This window comes from Chelonia mydas, chromosome 9 (genome assembly GCF_015237465.2).
Source record: "Chelonia mydas isolate rCheMyd1 chromosome 9, rCheMyd1.pri.v2, whole genome shotgun sequence".
Taxonomy (NCBI): Eukaryota; Metazoa; Chordata; order Testudines; family Cheloniidae; genus Chelonia; species Chelonia mydas.
The window spans coordinates 37,152,727-37,173,969 of record NC_057855.1 but is presented as its reverse complement, the minus strand read 5'-3'; the positions used below and the strand labels follow the sequence as shown (position 1 = coordinate 37,173,969).

Genomic DNA, 21,243 nt, shown 5'->3' with positions numbered 1-21,243 from the left:
TGGGCTCTGGGAGGCAGTTTGGATGCAGGAGGAGATTCTGACCTGGGGCAGGGGGTGCAGGAAGGGGTGCGAGGTGCAGGCTCTGGCCGGGAGGCGCTTACCACAGGCGGCTCCCAGCCAGCAGCACAGCAGGGCTCAGGCAGGCTGCCTGCCTGCCATAGGCCCACACCGCTCCTGGAAGCGGCCGGTTGTCGGCATAGCTCTGAGTGCCCCTGGCGGGAGGGGAACAGTGTGTCTCCATGCACTGCCCGTGCGCATCACCCCTGCAGCTCCCCAGTGGAAGCTGCGGGGACAGTGCTGGGGCGGAGCTGTCTCACTAAAAATAGCAGTGAAGGCATGGTGGGGTGGGCTTCAGCGCAGCCTAGCAACACAAATCCATACCCAAGGTTGCAAGCAGGTTTGTACAGACTGCGTGCCGACTGTTATACCTGCCATTAGGCTAAATGCACTGAATAAACTGTTTGCTGTGAGAAATTTGCACAAATGTATTTATTACCCTCAAAACTAGGAGAGGTTGACAATTTCCTGTCAAAATGTTTTCTTGACAGAAAATTGGATTTTTGACAAAATTAAAAATTTTACAGAAAGACAGGTTTCCTCACAAATTGGATTTTTTTCAATCAGGAAACTGAAAACCAACAATTTCTGGCCAAAATTAAAAAAAAGTTTAGATTTTTGGCATTTTTCAGCCAAAACACAAAACCAAACCAAAACCAAACTGGTTTTCAGTTGCTGAAAAGTTCTCAGGTTTCAGCTTTATTTATTTTATTTTCTTAAAATTAAAAGTCAATGTTTTTCACTGAAAATTTTGCCAAAAATGAAAACATTCTTGTTTTCATCAAAATTTTTAAAACCCAGTTTTCCAACCAGCTCTGCTCAAAACCTAAATTTAATCCCATTGAAGTCAAGCAAGATGGGGGATGTTAACACTTCCTTAAAATCTATCAGCTTCTACCAAAGTGCCTCGTCCTGGAAGATGCTGAGCCCTCCACTCCCTCTATGCCAGGGACAATTTCCACCTTTGTGTTAGTACAGTACCTAGCACAATGGAGCCTTGATCCTGGCTACAGCCTCCATGGAAGGCAAGGGTGCTCGTCAGCTCTCAGGAGGCTCTCACCACCTTGCAGCATTTCAGGCCAAAGTTGTTTCCTCAGGAAACAGCATGTGGGAAGCAGGATTCCTTAGGGTACAGGTTTTCCTTGGATACATGATGTGGTTCCATTTATTATGGTCCCATTTGCACTGTTATGGTAATTAACATGGGTCTGTTTCTCCATCAGACGTTTCCAAATTCTGTTCTTCATGCTGTTAAGTTTGTGTATCCACTAGTTCCTGAAGTCCTTTAATTGCTCTCCTCTCCCCAATAGCTGTCATCTGAGTGTTTGAGGTGGGACTCCTATACAAACCCAGGGCTGATTAAGCTTGTTCTGGGCAGACAAGTCTCATAAAAGCTATTAGAATTCAAATACATCATCTAATCTTACAAATGTCAGTATTACATGCACTAAGTGGGAGGAGAGGGCAGCTAAAGCAAGACCAATTCTAATATTTTATTACTAATGCAACACCAAAAATCTGAAGAACAGATTATGTAACAAGACTGCCTCAACCACACTTAGCCAAAAAGCTACAGGGAATTTTTGGCCATAGTCTTTTAATAATAAACAGTCTAGTAGAGAGAGAAAGTTCGCGACATTTTTTATATAAATATTAGAGAGAGAGAGAGAGAGATTTAAAACAAACAGAAGCATTTGTACAACTTAGTACATGTTAACAAGAAACACGTTGAGCTTCATTTTAAAGGAATACATTTTAAAGTACACAGTTCTCTGTAGTTCAATGCACACAAAAAAACAGAACTGTATTCAGAAGGGCAATTTAAAAATCTACTGAACGGATTTGGGATGCCCAATTGCATACCTATATGATAACAGCACCATGTCAACCTACTCTAAAAAATGCATGAAGTCAGTGCACACTGAGCAGTCTCTCCTTTGATCATTCACATACATGCCCCTGCTATGTTTGCCCTTCTTTGCATTTTGTAAACAGATGCTGACAGCTGTTCTTGTCCTTTGTTCAAACAATGGCCATTGTAACCAACAAGAAAATTAATAGCAGATGAACACAATTAATTAGGCTGAAACTAAAATATTTTATTTATGAACACTCTCCCTATCCAAATCTACTTTTAATTCCTTGCAGATATCAATGATAGTTTTTGTTATCACTACTCTGAATTATTAGCTCCTCCAGAAGAGCTGAAGTAGTAACACTTTGGTTGTATGGTCTACGGCAAGGTAAATAAATACACCAACTCTTTCCCTATATTTCCATCAAAATAAATATATACACACACACACACCACAGAGAGTATACTTCAAATATAAATCTTGCCAGTCTCATATGTTTATATATATGATTAAAACATATAAGACTGGTGAGATTTATACTAGCATATTTTACAGACTTTTGGGATTTACTGGTACGATGAGACAGAATATGTACATCTCTTGTCTCTTGCAAATTGTTATTTACCTTGTATAAGTACTTGTTTATAGATCAAACACAGATGAGGAGCCAAGTTTACATTTACATTAAGTCCCTTTATGCTTCTCTGACACTGTAAATGTGCCTTAAAGTGTGCATAAAGTACATTTGCGGAATGTAAATGAGAATTAGACTCATGCTGATTTAAGCATTTGTTACTTACTTTGTTACTTTTTGTTTCTTTGCTTTATGCATTTTATCATAGTTGGCTGGGAGTTTTGTGGTTGTCTTGTGTAACCATTTAATACAAAAGAGATCTTAAAAACAAAATTTCAAAATAATTTCACCATAAAAATGTATCCCTCTAAATTATTATGAGCAGGAAAATGAAACCTAATCATTACAAATAAGGTCACTTTCACTTCTATGAAGTAAGACGGCAGAAATACAAATCTTACAACATGACAGAGAAAAAGTACATTACTGTTCGCTAACTAATTCCATCACATTTGTTTAGTGTGCTTCAAGATGCAATACTGAGGTGCTCTAGAACTATCTGACACCCCATAATGCCTTGTGGCAGCCAGGATGGAGGAACTGTAAGCCACTGATGTTGGGCAGAGGACTGCCAAGGGCTCATGAGAATGGGAGAAGGTAAGATGAAAGCTACTGAACAAAGGAATTCAAAAGACCTGTATTCAGTTTTCAGCTCAGCCACAAGGCCTGGGTATGACCCTGGGCAAGTCACTAAATCTATCCTGTATCTCAGTTCTCCATCTATACCATGGGGCTAATATCACACAGTGGTTTGTGAGGATAAAATCTATTAATGATTGTGAGGTACTCAGATGGGCCATATTATAAGTACCTAAATAGACAGAAAAATAGGCAGAAGCTATCCACTTATGTTGAACATAGGCACTTGTATGATTAAATAAATGGCCAACCCATCTATTTTCGTGCCCTCTTCCTCTCAGTCTTATCTGCAATTAGAACTTTTTAGCTTTAATAGTATGTGCACTAGTAGATGTACAGGATTCCCGGTTTCTCTCCATCTTCTGAAGAGTCCTAGAGCACCTCAATATTGCATCTTGAAGTATACTAAACAAACATGATGGAATTAGTTAGCAAACGGGAATGTACTTTTTCTTTGTCAAATGTGGAAAGGTTTGTATTTCTGTTGTTTCAGTTAGGCACACAGAAGGTTTTTTACATTTATGTGCCACTTAGGCAAATTGTAGCCTTTGTGCCCAATACAGAGAATATTTCCAACAAACCAAATACATGATATAATAATACTTTACATTTATATACTACTTTGCATGCCAAAGTGCTGTGCCAACTGTGGTATATACCGGGGTGGGCAAACTTTTTGGCCCAAAGGCCATACCTGGGTGGGGAAATTGCATGCAGGGCCATGAATGTAGGGCTGGGGTTGGGGTGCGGGAGGGGGTGTAGGAGGGAGTGCAGTGCACAGGAAGGGGCTCAGGGAAAAGGGTTGGGGCAGAGGAGGGGTGCAGGGTGTACAAGGGGCTCAGGGCAGGGGGTTGGGGTGCAGGAGGGGGTGTGGAGTGTGGGGGGGGCTCAGGGCAGGGGTTGGGGTGCAGGAGGGGTGTGGGGTGCAGCAGGGGACTCAGGGCAGGGGTTCAGGGTGCAGGAGGGGGCTCACGGCAGCGGGTTGGGGTGCAGGAGGGGTGCAGGGTACGGCAGGGGGCTCAGGGCAGGGGGTTGGGGTGGGGGTTGCAGGAAGGGTTCAGGGTGCGGGCTCCGGCCCAGCACCGCTTACCTGGAGCGGCTTCGGGCGGCAGTGCTGCCGCGCTGCTAAGGCAGGCTCCCTGCCCGCCCTGGCCCCATGCCATACCACTCCTGGAAGCAGCCGGCACCACGTCCCTGCGGCCCCTGGCGGGGTGCGGGGAGGCTGCAGGGGTCTCCATGCGCTGCCCTCGCCTGTGGGTTCCACAGGGAACCACGCCCAATAGAAGCTTCAGGTGTGGAACCCATAGACAAGGGCGGTGCACAGAGCCCTTTGCCCTCCTCCCCCCATCCCCTGCCTGAGGGGCGGCAGGGAAGTGGTGCCGGCTCCTTCCAGGAGCGGCGCGGGGTCCGCGGTGCCACAGGGATGGCAATCCCACTGGCTGGATCCAAAGCCCTGAGGGGCCGGATCCGGCCCGCGATCCGTAGTTTGCCCACCCCTGGTATATACATATAAGCCAACACTCCTGAAATGCAACTGCCTCAGGGGTTGATGGTGGCAATTAATTAGCATACGCCATCCTGCACAAGACTGAGAGGAGGAGTGATATTGATTAAAAAACTGAGTGCAAAGCTATATTGCTACAGAAATTGCCATGCAATGAGCATCCCAGCAGGGCAGACAAAATGAACTCAATGATTCTCATACATTTCACCTTTTGAAATACTATGTACCAATGCAAAGCTAAAGAGAAACTACTGGGATGGGAACCTGTAGTTTCAGTGTGTCTTTGTATTACAAATCTTTTAGTTAGACCTAAATCATCCCTGAGATAGCCCTTCCAGACAGAAACATATTCCTATATTTGCATGTGTAAGCGGGGGAACAGTCCCGCTATTGTGGGGAATTTTCCTGGCTTCTGCACTACCCCCGTGAAGTGGGCTAGCGAAAGGATCTGAGTCCTCGCTCCCACTTCTTTTACCCAGTGGCCTCCCTGCCCTTGAGGACTCCCCTTCCACTCTCCTGTCTGGCAGAGTCCTCGTAACCCCAACAAGGCTGGGCCCAGGATTCCTGGGGGGCTCGACCCCCAACCCTGCTGTGGTCACCTAGGACAGGGGCTAGGGTGTCCCCACTCTGGGGTACTCTCTCTGCACTGGGCACTTCTCTGACCCACTGACCATTACATACAAGTTAAAGAAAATGCAAGTTATTTAATCAACAATTAATTTTAAAAAGAATAAGGGGAAATGGGAAAGGTTAAAGGAAACACATCAACCCACTCTGTGGCAGGGAACATCACAAACAGTGTCTCTGGAATGTCAGGGCAGTTCACAGTCTGTTCCTTGTAAGTCCCAGGCCTTCTTCTCAGGCCCTGGCTTTGCTGCAGGGATGCTGTGGGTTGGACACTTGCTCTGGTGGTGGCCACACGCTCTCAGACTCTAAGTGGTAGGACCCTTCTTCCCAGCGTCGCCCCCACCCTGTCGGGGTTACGATCCAAGCCTGGCCTGCAGAGCCTCTTGGCTGAGGCGTCTCCCTGTGCTGGGCCCGCTGCCCAGGGCCCCCCTCGCTCTCCCCAGCTGCTCACGGCACCCAGCTCCAGACTGCTCCAGCTCCACCTCCACCACTCTGTCTCAGCACTGCTGCTGCTGCTCTGCCTCCAGCTCCCTGGGCTGCTTCTTTGGCCCCTCTGCCTCTGGTTACTACAGCTCTGCTCCCAGGACAGGTCTGCTCTGCAGGCTGCTTCTGTGACTCTGCTCCCAGCACTGACCTGTTTCATGGGCTGCTTCTCTGGTCCCTCTGGCTCTGGTTGCTGCAGCTCTGCTCCCAGGGCAAGTCTGCTCTCTCTGGACTGTGCCTCTGGCTTTGGGGCTGCAGCTCTGCTCCCAGCACAGGGTCTGCTCTCTCTGGGCGCTTTTCTGGTCCCTCTGGATCTGGCACAGCTCTGCTTCCCAGCTCAGCTCGGGCCCCTGCTTTCTCCTTAGCTCGGCCCCACTCTGTCTGACCCAGGCAATTCCAGCTCACACAGAGGACGGGACCTCCCTGGCCTCCTGACTCCCTGATTAGCCTGCTCGCCCTGTCATTCAGGCTGACCTGGACCACTGGCCTCTCCCCATTGTTCCTGGGGGCTGTCAGTCTCAGGGTCCTGATTCCCCATCAACCCTTCCCCTTTTACAACTGGGAGCTAGAAACTAAAACACCCCCACTGAATGTTAGTAAGGGGACAACAGTCCCCTTACACATAATGTAAAAGAGCAAATTGACTGATGACAGTGGAACAGAGTTGGGGACTGAAGATATGGAATAAGGAAATGCAGACTTCTAAATGGGAGTCTTTTCACCGAAGGACTTTAGATCAAGCTTTTAGAGGTGTATATGGCCCGCAGTCATGCACAGATATCAATAAGCTTTCCATAGACATGTATAGTAGGCACAATGTACATGATCCTTAATTTGGTACTCTGTTTTCAAAGACGAATAAAAAATTGAGAAAGCTGAAATAGCCTGCATTTTCTGAAACAAGGAAGAAGAATTTATTATTGGCTCAATCACACATTAAAATCGATAGGGACTTTATTGTTGATTACCGTAGCTGGACAAGAGGGACAATAGCCCAGATAACAGTGAAAATGGTTGTGAAAAGAATTAGAATGCTTTATGGTAGACAAAACTACAAGACAGTCTATGAAGGTCATAGAAATGACCGAATTCATAACTGCTTGCTGATTTCATTATGATAATTCTTAATGCTTATCCTTATACTCATGTTTGTTATTACTTCGATCATGTCTCATCCTTGCAACAAAAAGGCAGTGATTTCAGCGCAGGATTGGGCCCAAAATTATTAACATAGCTGATTTCACATAATATATGGATTGTTGCCATTAGGTTGTAGAATTAATAATCGTCATCAGCTTTAAGGCTTTCTTTGTTTAACAGAAGCTTCACAAGGCATTTCTTTGAATGAAAAGCTAAGGTTGAATGAAGGATGCTCACTGTGAAGCTGAGAATTCTGCATCCTGCTTCATCCCCCTGATCTTAAAATGATCTAGTACCATTGAATTGAATGTATATTTGTTCTACTCTTGTCTGAGCCGAGAATTCTGCAGCTTGTGGAGCCTTATATATGAGATGCTGCATGCCCAGCAGCACGTAGGGGAGTGGGTCTTAACAGCTCTTAACAGCTGGATGGTAAGACATGTTAATAAGTAACTCCTCTTAGGGGAAAGATAAATGTCAGAATAGCTGTAATCATTTCTACATGTAACCTGAGAACTCAGGGAACCGCACTGAAGCTTTATCATGTGCAAAACCAGACAATAGGCTTCTTTAAAGTGGACCCTTCCCAGCCCCAAGCTGCTTGGCACCCACCCGCCGCCCCCTTGTGAATGAGCAGAGTCCTCCAGGCACAGAGTGATAGAAAGCTAAAATTTGCTTCCTCCACGCCCTGTTAGAAGCTCTGCATCAGAAAGCGGACAAGGTACAATTCACTCTCTCTATTACTTAGGGTGACCATACGTCCCATTTGGGCCAGGACAGTCCCTTTGTTAAGCCCTGTCCTGGCTGTCCTGACTTTTTTTCCAAAAGGAGACATTTGTCCTGTTTGCTCTTGCTGACTTGATCAGTTGGCAAGAGCAAACAGGACAAATGCCTACTTTTGTCAAAAAAGTGGGGTGCAGAGTGGAGGGGGGGGAGCGGAGATGCCAGCCGCCTGCAGGGGAAGGCAGGGCTGGTGGGGTGGGAGAGAAGCAGCTTCCAGCATGCGGGGCCCCTGCAGGGTTCCAGCAACTGGCCAACAGCCTGGCATAGGGGGAAGGGAGTTTCCAGCAACCAGCAACAGTATGGGGGGGTCCTCAGGCGAGCAGCTGTGGGGTCCCATTTTCTCTTTGGGAAATATGGTCACCCTACTATTACTGAAGGGAAAAAAATATGCTTTATCTGTGAGAAGTACCATGGCAGAAAAGTTGAATTGACACAGCTGAGAAGCAGCTAAAATAGATATGTAAGGAGGACTTAACAGGCCAAAACCACCAGGAATAACAAATTTGGTCCAATGTCTCTAAACAAATGGAAACAGAAAAAAATGTATCAGACTTCTTATGCTTACAAAGTCAAGACACTGGAAATCAAACTGGGTCTGAAACACAGCCATCCTTTAACTTCCTGAAAGAACTGAAACACTGGTCTGGTGACTTGTTTCAGAGTAGCAGCCGTGTTAGTCTGTATTCTGGTGGTCTCTATGAACAAAATACCTTCATTACTTAGCTAATATGAGCAAGAAAGCCATACACCTATGTGGAAAAAACAGAGAATTCTCAATAGGAAGCTGGCAGCTGCACAAGATGCCAGAGATGCAGATTCCTTCCCTTGATTAAAATAATTGTATAAGTGGAAAAAGGAATGAAATAGAATGTTAATGACGGGGTCCTACTTACACTAATATGGGGAAATAAACAGCATCCATTTTAACAAGGTTCCCATAAAATAAAAAAAACATTCCAGTCTTGTTGCATTCGGATAAATGCAGGGTAACATACAAGTCAAACTGTAACCGATCCTCCCAGCATTCACAATGGATCCAATCCTGCAGTTCTTATTCAGTCAAAACTCCCAGTGGTATCCATGTAAATTTTGACTGAGTAAAGGACAGCAATACTTGGCCCTATACATTGAAATAGGAACACCCCATGATGGCCATCAGAAAAATAATGTGAACAACCACATAGAAATCTCCCTATATAAACACAATACCCAAAGGAGCCCAAGAGAATTAGGTGCCCAGGTCCCTCTGAATTTCAATAGTAGTTATATACTTAACTCCCTTCAGCTCCTTTGAATATCCCAGCTTAAAACAATGCAAGTAAAATTAGCTGAGTTCTGCCCTGATTTACACTCTGTGGGTTGCACAAAGTATAACTCCCGGCAGAATTTGGCCCAAAGTGTACCAAGAGTCCCATCAAGGAAGCACATGAAAAATACGAGGCCAACACTTGATCTTCACTCAGGAATATAATTTGGCTAAAATTAACCTGAAGCAGGGATTGAATGTACTTGCTGGTGAATGTAGAGAGTATATTTCAAATCAGAAGCCAGAACGCACAATAGAAGAGAAAACAGAATAATTATAATTTAAAAAAAAAAATCAATATGCACACAGCTCCCATCCCTGTATACCCCATAAGTTTCCAAAAAGAAACAGAGTAGATCAGCTCAGGTGCCAGCTATTCACAGTACGGCACTTGAAAAGGCTTTCCAGGTGGCTTCCATCTTACTATTCTAAGCCCTGGTCTACACTAGGACTTTAGGTCGAATTTAGCAGCGTTAAATCGATGTAAACCTGCACCCAACCACACAATGAAGCCCTTTATTTCGACTTAAAGGGCTCTTAAAATCGATTTCCGTACTCCACCCCTGACAAGTGGATTAGCGCTTAAATTGGCCTTGCAGGGTCGAATTTGGGGTACTGTGGACACAATTCGACAGTATTGGCCTCCGAGAGCTAACCCAGAGTGCTCCATTGTGACTGCTCTGGACAGCACTCTCAACTCAGATGCATTGGCCAGGCAGACAGGAAAAGAACTGCGAACTTTTGAATCTCATTTCCTGTTTGGCCAGCGTGGCAAGCTGCAGGTGACCATGCAGAGCTCATCAGCAGAGGTGACCATGATGGAGTCCCAGAATCGCAAAAGAGCTCCAGCATGGACTGAACGGGAGGTACGGGATCTGATCGCTGTATGGGGAGAGGAATCCGTGCTATCAGAACTCCGTTCCAGTTTTCGAAATGCCAAAACCTTTGTCAAAATCTCCCAGGGCATGAAGGACAGAGGCCAAAACAGGGATCCGAAGCAGTGCCGCGTGAAACTTAAGGAGCTGAGGCAAGCCTACCCGAAAACCAGAGGGGCGAACGGCCGCTCCAGGTCAGAGCCCCAAACATGCCGCTTCTATAATGAGCTGCATGCCATTTTAGGGGGTTCAGCTACCACTACCCCAGCCATGTTGTTTGACTTCTTCGATGGAGATGGAGGCAACACGGAAGCAGGTTTTGGGGACGAAGAAGATGATGATAATGATGATGAGCTCACAGCAAGCAAGCGGAGAAACCGGTTTTCCCAACAGCCAGGAACTGTTTCTCACCCTGGACCTGGAGCCAGTACTCCCCGAACCCACCCAAGGCTGCCTCTTGGACCCGGCAGGCGGAAAAGGGACATCCGGTGAGTGTACCTTTTAAAATACTATACATGGTTTAAAAGCAAGCATGTGAAAGGATTAATTTGCCCTGGCATTCACAGCTCTCCTGGATGTACTCCCAAAGCCTTTGCAAAAGGTTTCTGGGGAGGGCAGCCTTATTGCGTCCTTCATGGTAGGACACTTTACCACTCCAGGCCAGTAACACGTACTCGGGAATCATTGTACAACAAAGCATTGCAGTGTATGTTTGCTGGCGTTCAAACAACATCCGTTCTTTACCTCTCTGTGTTATCCTCAGGAGAGTGAGATATCATTCATGGTCTCCTGGTTGAAATAGGGTGCTTTTCTTCAGGGGACACTCAGAGGTGCCCGTTCCTGCTGGGCTGTTTGCCTGCGGCTGAACAGAAATGTTCCCCGCTGTTAGCCACGGGGAGCGGGGAGGGTTGAGGGGGTAGCCACGCGGTGGGAGGAGGCAAAATGCGACCTTGTAACGAAAGCACCTGTGCTATGTATGTAATGTTAACAGCAAGGTTTACCCTGAAAGACTGTAGCCACTGTTTTATAAAATGTGTCTTTTTAAATACCGCTGTCCCTTTTTTTTTCTCCACCAGCTGCATGTGTTTCAATGATCACAGGATCTTCTCCTTCCCAGAGGCTAGTGAAGATTAGAAAGAAAAAAAAAAACGCACTCGTGATGAAATATTCTCTGAGCTCATGCTGTCCTCCCACACTGACAGAGCACAGACGAATGCATGGAGGCAAATAATGTCAGAGTGCAGGAAAGCACAAAATGACCGGGAGGAGAGCTGGCAGGCTGAAGAGAGTAAATGGCGGGCTGAAGAGAGTAAGTGGCAGGCTGAAGACAGGGCTGAAGCTCAAATGTGGCGGCAGCATGATGAGAGGAGGCAGGATTCAATGCTGAGGCTGCTGGAGGATCAAACCAGTATGCTCCAGTGTATGGTTGAGCACAGCTGGAGGCAGCTGGAGCACAGACTGCCACTACAGCCCCTGTGTAACCAACCACCCTCCTCCCCAAGTTCCATAGCCTCCACATCCAGACGCCCAAGAACGCGGTGGGGGAGCCACCGGCCAACCAGCCACTCCACCACAGAGGATTGCCCAAAAAAAAGGAGGCTGGCATTCAATAAATTTTAAAGTTGTAAACTTTTAAAGTGCTGTGCTTAAAGTGCTGTGTAGCATTTTCCTTCCCTCCTCCACCACCCCCCATGGGCTACCTTGGTAGTCAACCCCCTATTTGTGTGATGAATGAATAAAGAATGCATGAATGTGAAGCAACAATGACTTTATTGCCTCTGCAAGCGGTGATCGAAGGGAGGAGGGGAGGGTGGTTAGCTTACAGGGAAGTAGAGTGAACCAAGGGGTGGGGGGTTTCATCAAGGAGAAACAAAGAGAACTTTCACACCGTAGCCTGGCCAGTCATGAAACTGGTTTTTAAAGCTTCTCTGATGCGTACCGCGCCCTCCTGTGCTCTTCTAACCGCCCTGGTGTCTGGCTGCGCGTAACCAGCAGCCAGGCGATTTGCCTCAACCTCCCACCCCGCCATAAATGTCTCCCCCTTACTCTCACATATATTGTGGAGCACACAGCAAGCAATAATAACAGTGGGAATATTGGTTTCGCTGAGGTCTAAGCGAGTCAGTAAACTGCGCCAGCACGCTTTTAAACGTCCAAATGCACATTCTACCACCATTCTGCACTTGCTCAGCCTGTAGTTGAACAGCTCCTGACTACTGTCCAGGCTGCCTGTGTACGGCTTCATGAGCCATGGCATTAAGGGGTAGACTGGGTCCCCAAGGATAACTATAGGCATTTCAACATCCCCAACAGTTATTTTCTGGTCTGGGAATAAAGTCCCTTCCTGCAGCTTTTGAAACAGACCAGAGTTCCTGAAGATGCGAGCGTCATGTACCTTTCCCGGCCATCCCACGTTGATGTTGGTGAAACGTCCATTGTGATCCACCAGAGCTTGCAGCACTATTGAAAAGTACCCCTTGCGGTTTATGTACTCGCCGGCTTGGTGCTCCGGTGCCAAGATAGGGATATGGGTTCCGTCTATGGCCCCACCACAGTTAGGGAATCCCATTGCAGCAAAGCCATTCACTATGACCTGCACATTTCCCAGGGTCACTACCCTTGATATCAGCAGATCTTTGATTGCATGGGCTACTTGCATCACAGCAGCCCCCACAGTAGATTTGCCCACTCCAAATTGATTCCCAACTGACCGGTAGCTGTCTGGCGTTGCAAGCTTCCACAGGGCTATTGCCACTCGCTTCTCAACTGTGAGGGCTGCTCTCATCTTGGTATTCATGCGCTTCAGGGCAGGGGAAAGCAAGTCACAAAGTTCCATGAAAGTGCCCTTACGCATGCGAAAGTTTCGCAGCCACTGGGAATCGTCCCAGACCTGCAACACTATGCGGTCCCACCAGTCTGTGCTTGTTTCCTGAGCCCAGAATTGGCGTTCCACAGCATGAACCTGCCCCATTAGCACCATGATGCATGCATTGGCAGGGCCCATGCTGTCAGAGAAATCTGTGTCCATGTCCTGATCACTCACGTGACCACGCTGACGTCGCCTACTCGCCCGGTATCGCTCTGCCAGGTTCTGGTGCTGCATATACTGCTGGATAATGCGTGTGGTATTTAATGTGCTCCTAATTGCCAAAGTGAGCTGAGTGGCCTCCATGCTTGCCTTGGTATGGCGTCCGCTCAGAAAAAAGGCGCGGAATGATTGTCTGCCATTGCTCTGACGGAGGGAGGGGCGACTGACGACATGGCTTACAGGGTTGGCTTCAGGGAGCTAAAATCAACAAAGGGGGTGGCTTTACATCAAGGAGTATTTCAGGCAGGACTTCACAGAGGGTTCCAATAAGAAATGGTGCACCTAAGTTATTGTTCTAATTGGAACAAGGAGGTTAGTCTGGCCTCTGATTGATACGTGGCTAGATTTACCTCGCTGCACCTTCCCTGTGAATGACTGCAGTGTGACCTAGAGGAATGAACCCCCTAGACGGGGGGGGAGGGGGAGAGCAAATGAGTACAAAACAAATCTGGTCTATTTCTTGTTTTGATCCACTCCATCTATCTTTTACATCTTTGGCTGGCAGCAGACGGTGCAGAAGGACTGTATGCCAACCACATCTTAGGGCTGCTCGGCAGAAGATGGTACAATACGACTGCTAGCCATACTCATCTCTTGCCTGCCTGGCAGAAGATGGTACAAGACGACTGCTAGCAGTCCATATCGCCTGCCCGCTCACCATAAGATGGTTCAATAGGACTGACTGCAGGACTAAAGAGAATGACCTGGTTAAGTCACTCCAAATTTAGTCCCTGCGCCCATGTCTGTCCAGGCGCTCCCGGCCGACGCGGCCAGGAGCACCTCGGACATGACAATGACGGCTACCAGTCCTATTGCACCGTTTACTGCCACAAGGCAAGGGGTTGCTGCTACTGTGTAGCAATGCAGTACCACGTCTGCCAGCACCCAGGAGACATACGGTGATGGTTACCTGAACGGGCTCCATGCTTGCCGTGGTATGGCGTCTGCACAGATAACTCAGGAAAAAAGGCGCGAAACGATTGTCTGCCCTTGCTTTCACAGAGGGAGGGAGGGAACAGGGGCCTGAAGATATGTACCCAGAATCACCTGCGGCAATGTTTTAGCCCCATCAGGCATTGGGATCTCAACCCAGAATTCCAATGGGCAGCGGAGACTGCGAGAACTGTGGGATAGCTACCCACAGTGCAACGCTCCGGAAGTCGACTCTAGCCTCGGTACTGTGGAAGCGCTCCGCCGAGTTAATTCACTTAATGCACTTAGAGCGTTTTCTGTGGGGACACACACACTTGAATATATAAAACCGATTTCTAAAAAACCGACTTCTATAAATTCGACCTAATTTCGTAGTGTAGACATACCCTAAGAGGAGCAGGGGCCTTGCCATGCTCAATGACAAGAGGCTGCAGGAATGCACAGAGGGAGCAAACGTTGCACATAAAGGTACTCTGCAGGTTTAGTAAGGGCCAGTCTTGGTACCTTATTCCTGCTCCCCCTTTTGCATTATGCATCCACTTTACAGATGCTTTTGCAGTGCAACATGTCCTCATCCCTAGCAATGTGTCTCTACCCAGTGATGAGCTGCCAAAATCTTAACAACGGGTTCCCTCCTCACCCCACGAGGGGGTCGTTGCCCACACCTGCCCCCCAGGACTCCTGCCACATCCAACCCCCCCGCGTTCCTTGACGCCCCCCCCAGCCCCATTCACCCTCCTCCCCTGTCCCCTGACTGCCCCCAGAACTGGGCAGGAGGGTCTCATGGGCCACCGTAGTGGGTGCCTACCCCACCCCTAAGAGCCAGAGGCACCTGCCGGGTGGCGAGGTGGGGAGTCCCGGCGGTGCCTACCAGGGGCAGCTCCCAGGAAGCATCTGGCAGGTCCCTCTGGCTCCTAGGGGCAGGGGAGCATAGCTGGCGGGGAGCAGGGGGAGTGGCCGCTCCCCCACTGATCACATCAAAAGTGGCACCTTAGGCACCGACTCCCTGGGTGCTCCGGGGCTGGAGCACCCATGGGGAGATTTTGGTGGGTGCAGAGCACCCACTGGCAGCTCCCCGTCCCGCGCCCGGCCCCAGCTCACCTCACCTCTGCTCTGCCTCCTCCCCTGAATGCACCGCCCCGCTCTGCTTCTCCGCCCCCCGGCTTCCCGCGAATCAGCTCTTCGGCGGGAAGCTGGGGAGGGCTGAGAAGCAAGCGGCGGCTTCCCGCTCAGGCCGAGGGTGGCAGAGGCGAGCTGGGGCGGGGAGCGGTTCCCCTGCGCACGCCCCCCCAGGTTACCTGCTGCAGTGCGGGCGGCCCTCCTCATGCCCCCCGCCCCAGCTCACCTCCACCTCCCTGGGCCTGAGCGGGAAGCCGTGGCCTGCTTCTCAGCCTGCCCCAGCTTCCCACACGAACAGCTGATTCACGGGAAGCCTGGGGTGCGGGGCGGAGAAGCAGAACGGGGCGGCGCGTTCAGAGCAGGAGGCGGAGGCAGAGCGGAGGTGAGCTGGGGCTGGGGCCAGGGCCGGGCCGGGGGGTGGGGCGGGGAGGGGAGCTGCCGGTGGGTGCTCTGCCTAGGGCGCCACTTTTGGCCGGTTAAATTTAGAAGCCCTTTTAGAACCGGTTGTCCCTCACGGAACAACTGGTTCTAAAAGGGCTTCTAAATTTAACAACCGGTTCTAGTGAACCGGTGCGAACCGGCTCCAGCTCACCACTGTCTCTACCTCTTACTGCTATAACGGAGCACACAATGGATGGACAACATGTAATTGTTGGTCACCAAACATATCCTGTGACATGCAGCCACGTGTTTCTTAAGGCTTTAATAATTGTAAGCAATTGCTCCAGTAATATTCACAAATTATTTATCATTTAAAAGAGTGGGCCTGACTATGCCAAGCATTTGTAGAACTGTTAGGCTGATATCAGCTGCAGCTATATGCAGGGAGAATTAATAATAATTTTGCCTGATTTAGGCACCAATCTTGTTCCCATTAAAATCAATAGCAAAACTTCAACTGCAGCAGGAGCCAGACCAATTGTCAACTACTGGCTACTCTATGATGCTAAAATAGCTTGATGGGTACAAAACTGACTCAAAAACCATGAAAGCTGTGAATCCGGCAGCTTTCTGTAGGTGGAAAGAAGTTAACCATTGGGCCTCTTTAGGTTCCCTTTGGGAATCTTCCTTAAATTCTTTGGAATATAATGTGTATAAGTTATTTAGATGAGAAGATCTATTGCAAAATACAAAGTTCCAGATAACAGAGGAATTGGATGGACTAACCTCTGCATACCCTACTTGCATTTAAAATGATAAACTATCCAAATAAATGTATATGGTTACTGATTATTATCAGGCCAAATGCTGACCCTATACCAGTGGCCATATTGCTTCCTCATAGTTTATGTATCAGGAACCTCAATTAAGTAAGATTATAGAATTGGTCAATATGAATATTGTACTCAAATAAGCTAGATGTGAGATAGCACGATGATTTCTGCTCACTTTAAAATTGCTCTGGTGAGTCCTTCCACAATACATTCCTCCCTCCTGTCCTTGAAACCCAATAAGCACACCATCTCTGCACAAACAGAGGCCAGTCATCCAACTAACGCATGCTGCTGCCCTGGTCCACTCTGATCCCTACCTCCAAGAGATAACCAGTCCTCCTCTGACCTTTCCCTATTCCCACTGAAATCTTCCCACACCTAAGAGTTTCTGTTCTTCCTCTGGTCCCTCCCCGCTCCCACTGAGGTTATCTTTTCCACTAGCAGGCCCCTCAGTCTTTTCCTATTCTCTCTGCTGACCCTGATGCCATCCCTTCATCTACAACACTCTTCAGTCCCTCTCCACTTTCAGTGACCCCAGCCCTCCACTTGTAAAGCTGGATGATCCTTCCCTTCAGGGATTTCTCTACACCCTCTCCTAAATTTCCCCATCACTCCCCCTCCCGCAGTGGTCAAACCAACCAAGATGAAGAACATACCAAGAACCAAGAATATACAAGCCTGTCATCTGAAGGTTCAAGTGGTATATCTACATTTGAATAGCCCGAAGCACAAATACAGCTACCTACTGAAGAAACAGTATCTCCACAACCTAAGGGCTGTTCCTGATGTTTGTTGGCCAAACTCTTCCCATTTATTGACGTTATAAAAGATGGCTACAGGTGCACTACTTGCAAAAAAAAGCTTAAGAAGGTAAGCTTCCTACTGCTACAATTGGTAAAACTGGAGGAGCTTAGTTTGTCAGACCAATCAGGAAAGCCAATGCTAACAAACTATGTGAAAAGGGTGCAAAAGCACCAAGCCTCTGGACTGCATCAACATGCAGAAAGCCATATAAGTCAGTCACTGTCGAAGCCAATTTTAGAAGTACTTAATAAGGCTGTTAAGAATGCTGGAGACACAAAACAGTTTATGTGAACATGGCTGTTGCATCATACTTTCTATTTAAAACTAGAGATAACATTGGCCTGCAGTCTGTAGCGTGTGGTAAGTGCATCATCACTTGCTAACCCTGAAGTTGGACACTGGTTCTGAACAAGATGGGCAAATGCTCACTATCTTTCTGCAAGAAACTCAAGTAACTGATTAGAATCATGCAGTGCAACAGTGAAAGATTTAGCAGCAGTTGAAAAAGTAAAGAACTCTCTCACCCCATTCAAAAAATTTGCATACATGGCTGGTGAATGTACCATTACAAATGCGTGATTAGTATTAAGTCATTGCAAATGTTATTTTGATGCAAGTGGTAGGCCAGTAGATGCATTTCTAGATGTTCAGGTTATAAAAGACACATTGGCTGCATCCGTGATAACCCGCATCTTAGAGTTATATGCTTGTAAATTGGATCCCAAAGAGATGACTGCTTGCACATTTGACGTAGTTGTAAACTTCACTGGAAGACATGGTGGAGTACAAACTTTGCTTGGAGAAAATTGTAACCCCAATCTATTCTATACACGCTGCAGAGGCCACCTTAACTTCAAGTATCCAGAAAAATAATCGAGCAAATAATTAAGCAATCAATTTGCAAACACCTAGAAGATAATAAGGTGATAAATAACACTGAGCATGGATTTGTCAAAAACAAATTGTGTCAAAACAACCTAATAGCTTTCTTTGACAGGGTAACAAGCCTTGTGGATGGGGGGAAGTGGTAGATGAGATATATATTGACTTTGGTAAGGCTTTTGATAGTGTCTTGCATGACCTTATAAACAAACTAGGGAAATATAGCCTAGATCAGAGGTGGGCAAACTACAGTGGCCCTCGGGACCCTCCTGCCTGGCCCCTGAGCTCCTGGCCCTCAGCCTCAGCTCACTGCGCTGTTGGCGCAATGCTCTGGGCGATGGGGCTGCTGGCTCTTGCTGGGCCACGCAGCTGCAGAGCCGTGGCCTGACCCGGTGCTCTGTGCTGTGCAGTGGCATGGCTGGCTCCAGCTGGGCGGCACGGCTGCCTGTCCTGGTGCTCTCAGTGGTGCAGCTGTAGCGCCGCCAGCCATCGATGCTCCAGGCAGCGCGGTCAGGGGGCAGGGAGCAGGGGGTTTGGATAGAGGGCAGGGGAGTTCAGGGTGGTGGTCAGGGGGCCAGGGTGTGGATAGGGGTCAGGGCGGTCAGAGGGTGGGGAACAGAGGGGTTGAATGAGGGCAAGGGTACCAGGGGGGCAGTCAGGAAGGAGGGGGAGTTGGATGAGGCAGCAGGGGGCAATCAGGGGCAGGGGTTCTGGGGGCGGTCAGGGAACAGGGAGAAGGGGTGGTTGGATGGGGCAGAGGTCCTGGGGGGGCCAGTCAGGAATGAGAGGAGGGGTTGGATGGGGCGGCAGGGGGCAGTCAGGGGCGGAGGGTCCAGGGGCGGTCAGGGAACAGGGAGGGGTGGATTGGGCAGTGGTCCCAGGGGGCCGTCAGAGGGCGAGAAGCAGGGGTGGTCGGATAGGGAGCAGGGGACAGGCCACACCTGGCTATTTGGGGAGGCACAGCCTCCCCTAACCAGCCTTCAATACAATTTCAGAAATCCGATGTGGCCCTCAGGCCAAAAAATTTTCCCACCCCAGCCTAGATGGAGCTACTATAATGTGGATGCATAACTGGTTGGAAACCATTTCCAGAGAGTAGTTATCAGTCATTCACAGTAAAGCGGGAAGGGCATATCGAGTAAGGTCCCACAGGGATTGGTCCTGGGTCCAGTTCTGTTGAATATCTTCATCAGTGATTTAGATAATGGCATAGAGAGTACATTTATAAAGTCTGTAGATGATATCAAGGGGTTGCAAGTGCTTTGGAGGACAGAATTAAAATTCAAAATGATCTGGACAAACTGGAGCAATGATCTGAAGAAAATAGGATGAAATTCAATAAGGACCAATGCAAAGGACTCCACTTAGGGAGGAACAATCAGTTGCACATATACAAAATGGGAAATTACTGCCTAGGAAGGAGTACTGCAGAAAGGGATTTGTGGGTCACAGTGGATCACAAGCTAAATATGAGTCAACAGTGTAACACTGTTGGAAAAAGAGCAAATACCATTCTGGGATGTATTAGCAGGAATGTTTTAAGGAAGACATGAGAAGTAATTCTTCTGCTCTACACAGCACTGATACAGCCTCAAATGGAGTATTGTGTCCAGTTCTGGGAGCCACATTTCAGGAAGGATGTGGACAAATTGGAGAAAGTCCAGAGGAGTGCAACAAAAATAAGTAAAGGTCTATAAATCATGACCTCTGAGGAAAGATTGAAAAAAATGGGTTTGGTTAGTCTGGAGAAGAGAAGACTGAGGGGGGACATAACAGTTTTCAAGTATATACAAAGTTATTACATGGAAGAGGGAGAAAAATTGTTTTCAGAATTGTCCTTTGAGGATAGGACAAGAAGCACTGGGCTTAAATCTCAGCAAGGAAGATTTAGGTTGGACATTAAGAAAAACTTCATAACTGTCACAGTAGTTAAGTACTGGAATAAATTGCCTAGCGAGGTTGTGGAATCTCTGTCAATGGAGGTTTTTAAGAGCAGGTTAGATAATCACCTGTCGGGGTGGTCTAGATAATTGTTACTCCTGCCTTGAGTGCAGGGGACTGGACTAGAAGACCTCTCAAGGTCCCTTGCAGTCCTACAATTCTATTATTCGAAGATCTACTCAACTAGCACTAGTATGAGCTGCAGAATGTTCAAAAGACATTTAAATAGCCATAAATTTTGTGTCTTCTTTATACCCTTTTTACAAAAAGAGTCCAAAAAGACTGAAATGATAGAAGATGCTTTGGGACTGAAGTTCAAATTAGTCCAACCTGGGAATACCCACTGGCTTTCTCATGAGCGATTCTTGGCTGTTATCTTAAAATTACTGCAACCATTATTACTGGCTTTGGAAAGTATCTACTAAGATGGGACAGATCTAAGTAGAGGGGCTGGTGGACTACTTTTGCTACTAGGTTCAAAAAAGACAATCACCATTCTTTCTCTTGTAAGTCTACTGTTGAAACCACTTGGGTCATTAAACAATGCCATCCAGGCATCTGCTACAACAGTAGTAGATCTTTGTCCACCAACAAAAGCTATACTTGGATCAAACAGAGAGATATCCATTGAAAACATACTTGAAGAAGCAAAGACTTCAGTCCAGAAGTTGACTAATGAAGGCACTTATACTGAATCGTTAACTGAAGAGGATAAGAAGTGCTGGTTAAGACAGCTGAAAAAGTACACAAACTTGATTCTTACAAATCTACATCAGAGACTTCTGGATTCTACTCAACCTCTATGTAGCTTTTACAGATGCCTTATAAAACACCAACGGTTGAGTGGAGTGAGGAACTACCAGCAATGGGCCTGCCATGTGATCAGGACAGAATAGAGAATTTGAACACAGAGTGGAATGTCACACAATGAATGAATGAAAATTTAACTTCAACTTCTTTTTTATCATTACTTAGTGGCTCGATCCAAGCTCTGTACTATGTTTTCTGGGATGAAAGAAGTAGGAATTCATCCTCTTGCTATTCCCAGTCACAACAGCTACAGTTTAGCATTGAATAGAATTTTGTGTTCTGAAAAGAAGTCACCTTCTGCCTGATCATGTGCATGAACTAATGAACATATCAGTTGAAGAACTGGAAGTACCAGATATATCAGAAGACACCACAGATGAACTCACTGCATTTGAGAAGTTCATTAACAGAGCTGTACAAAATTACAAGAAGAAACCAAGAAAGATGTAGATGTCATGCTTCATAGAAGGCTTGAGTAGCCAACTTTAATTTGTGTGATGATTTTAAAGCATGAGTTAAATCTAATAAAATGGTTGCGAAACATTTTT

At 47.3% G+C, this 21,243-nt stretch overlaps 1 protein-coding gene across 3 annotated transcripts in view; it reads right to left on the bottom strand.

Moving 5' to 3' along the window:
- Positions 1–21,243, bottom strand: part of PAX3 (paired box 3) — a 118,820-nt gene that overhangs the window by 49,019 nt on the left and 48,558 nt on the right. The window lies entirely within an intron of this gene.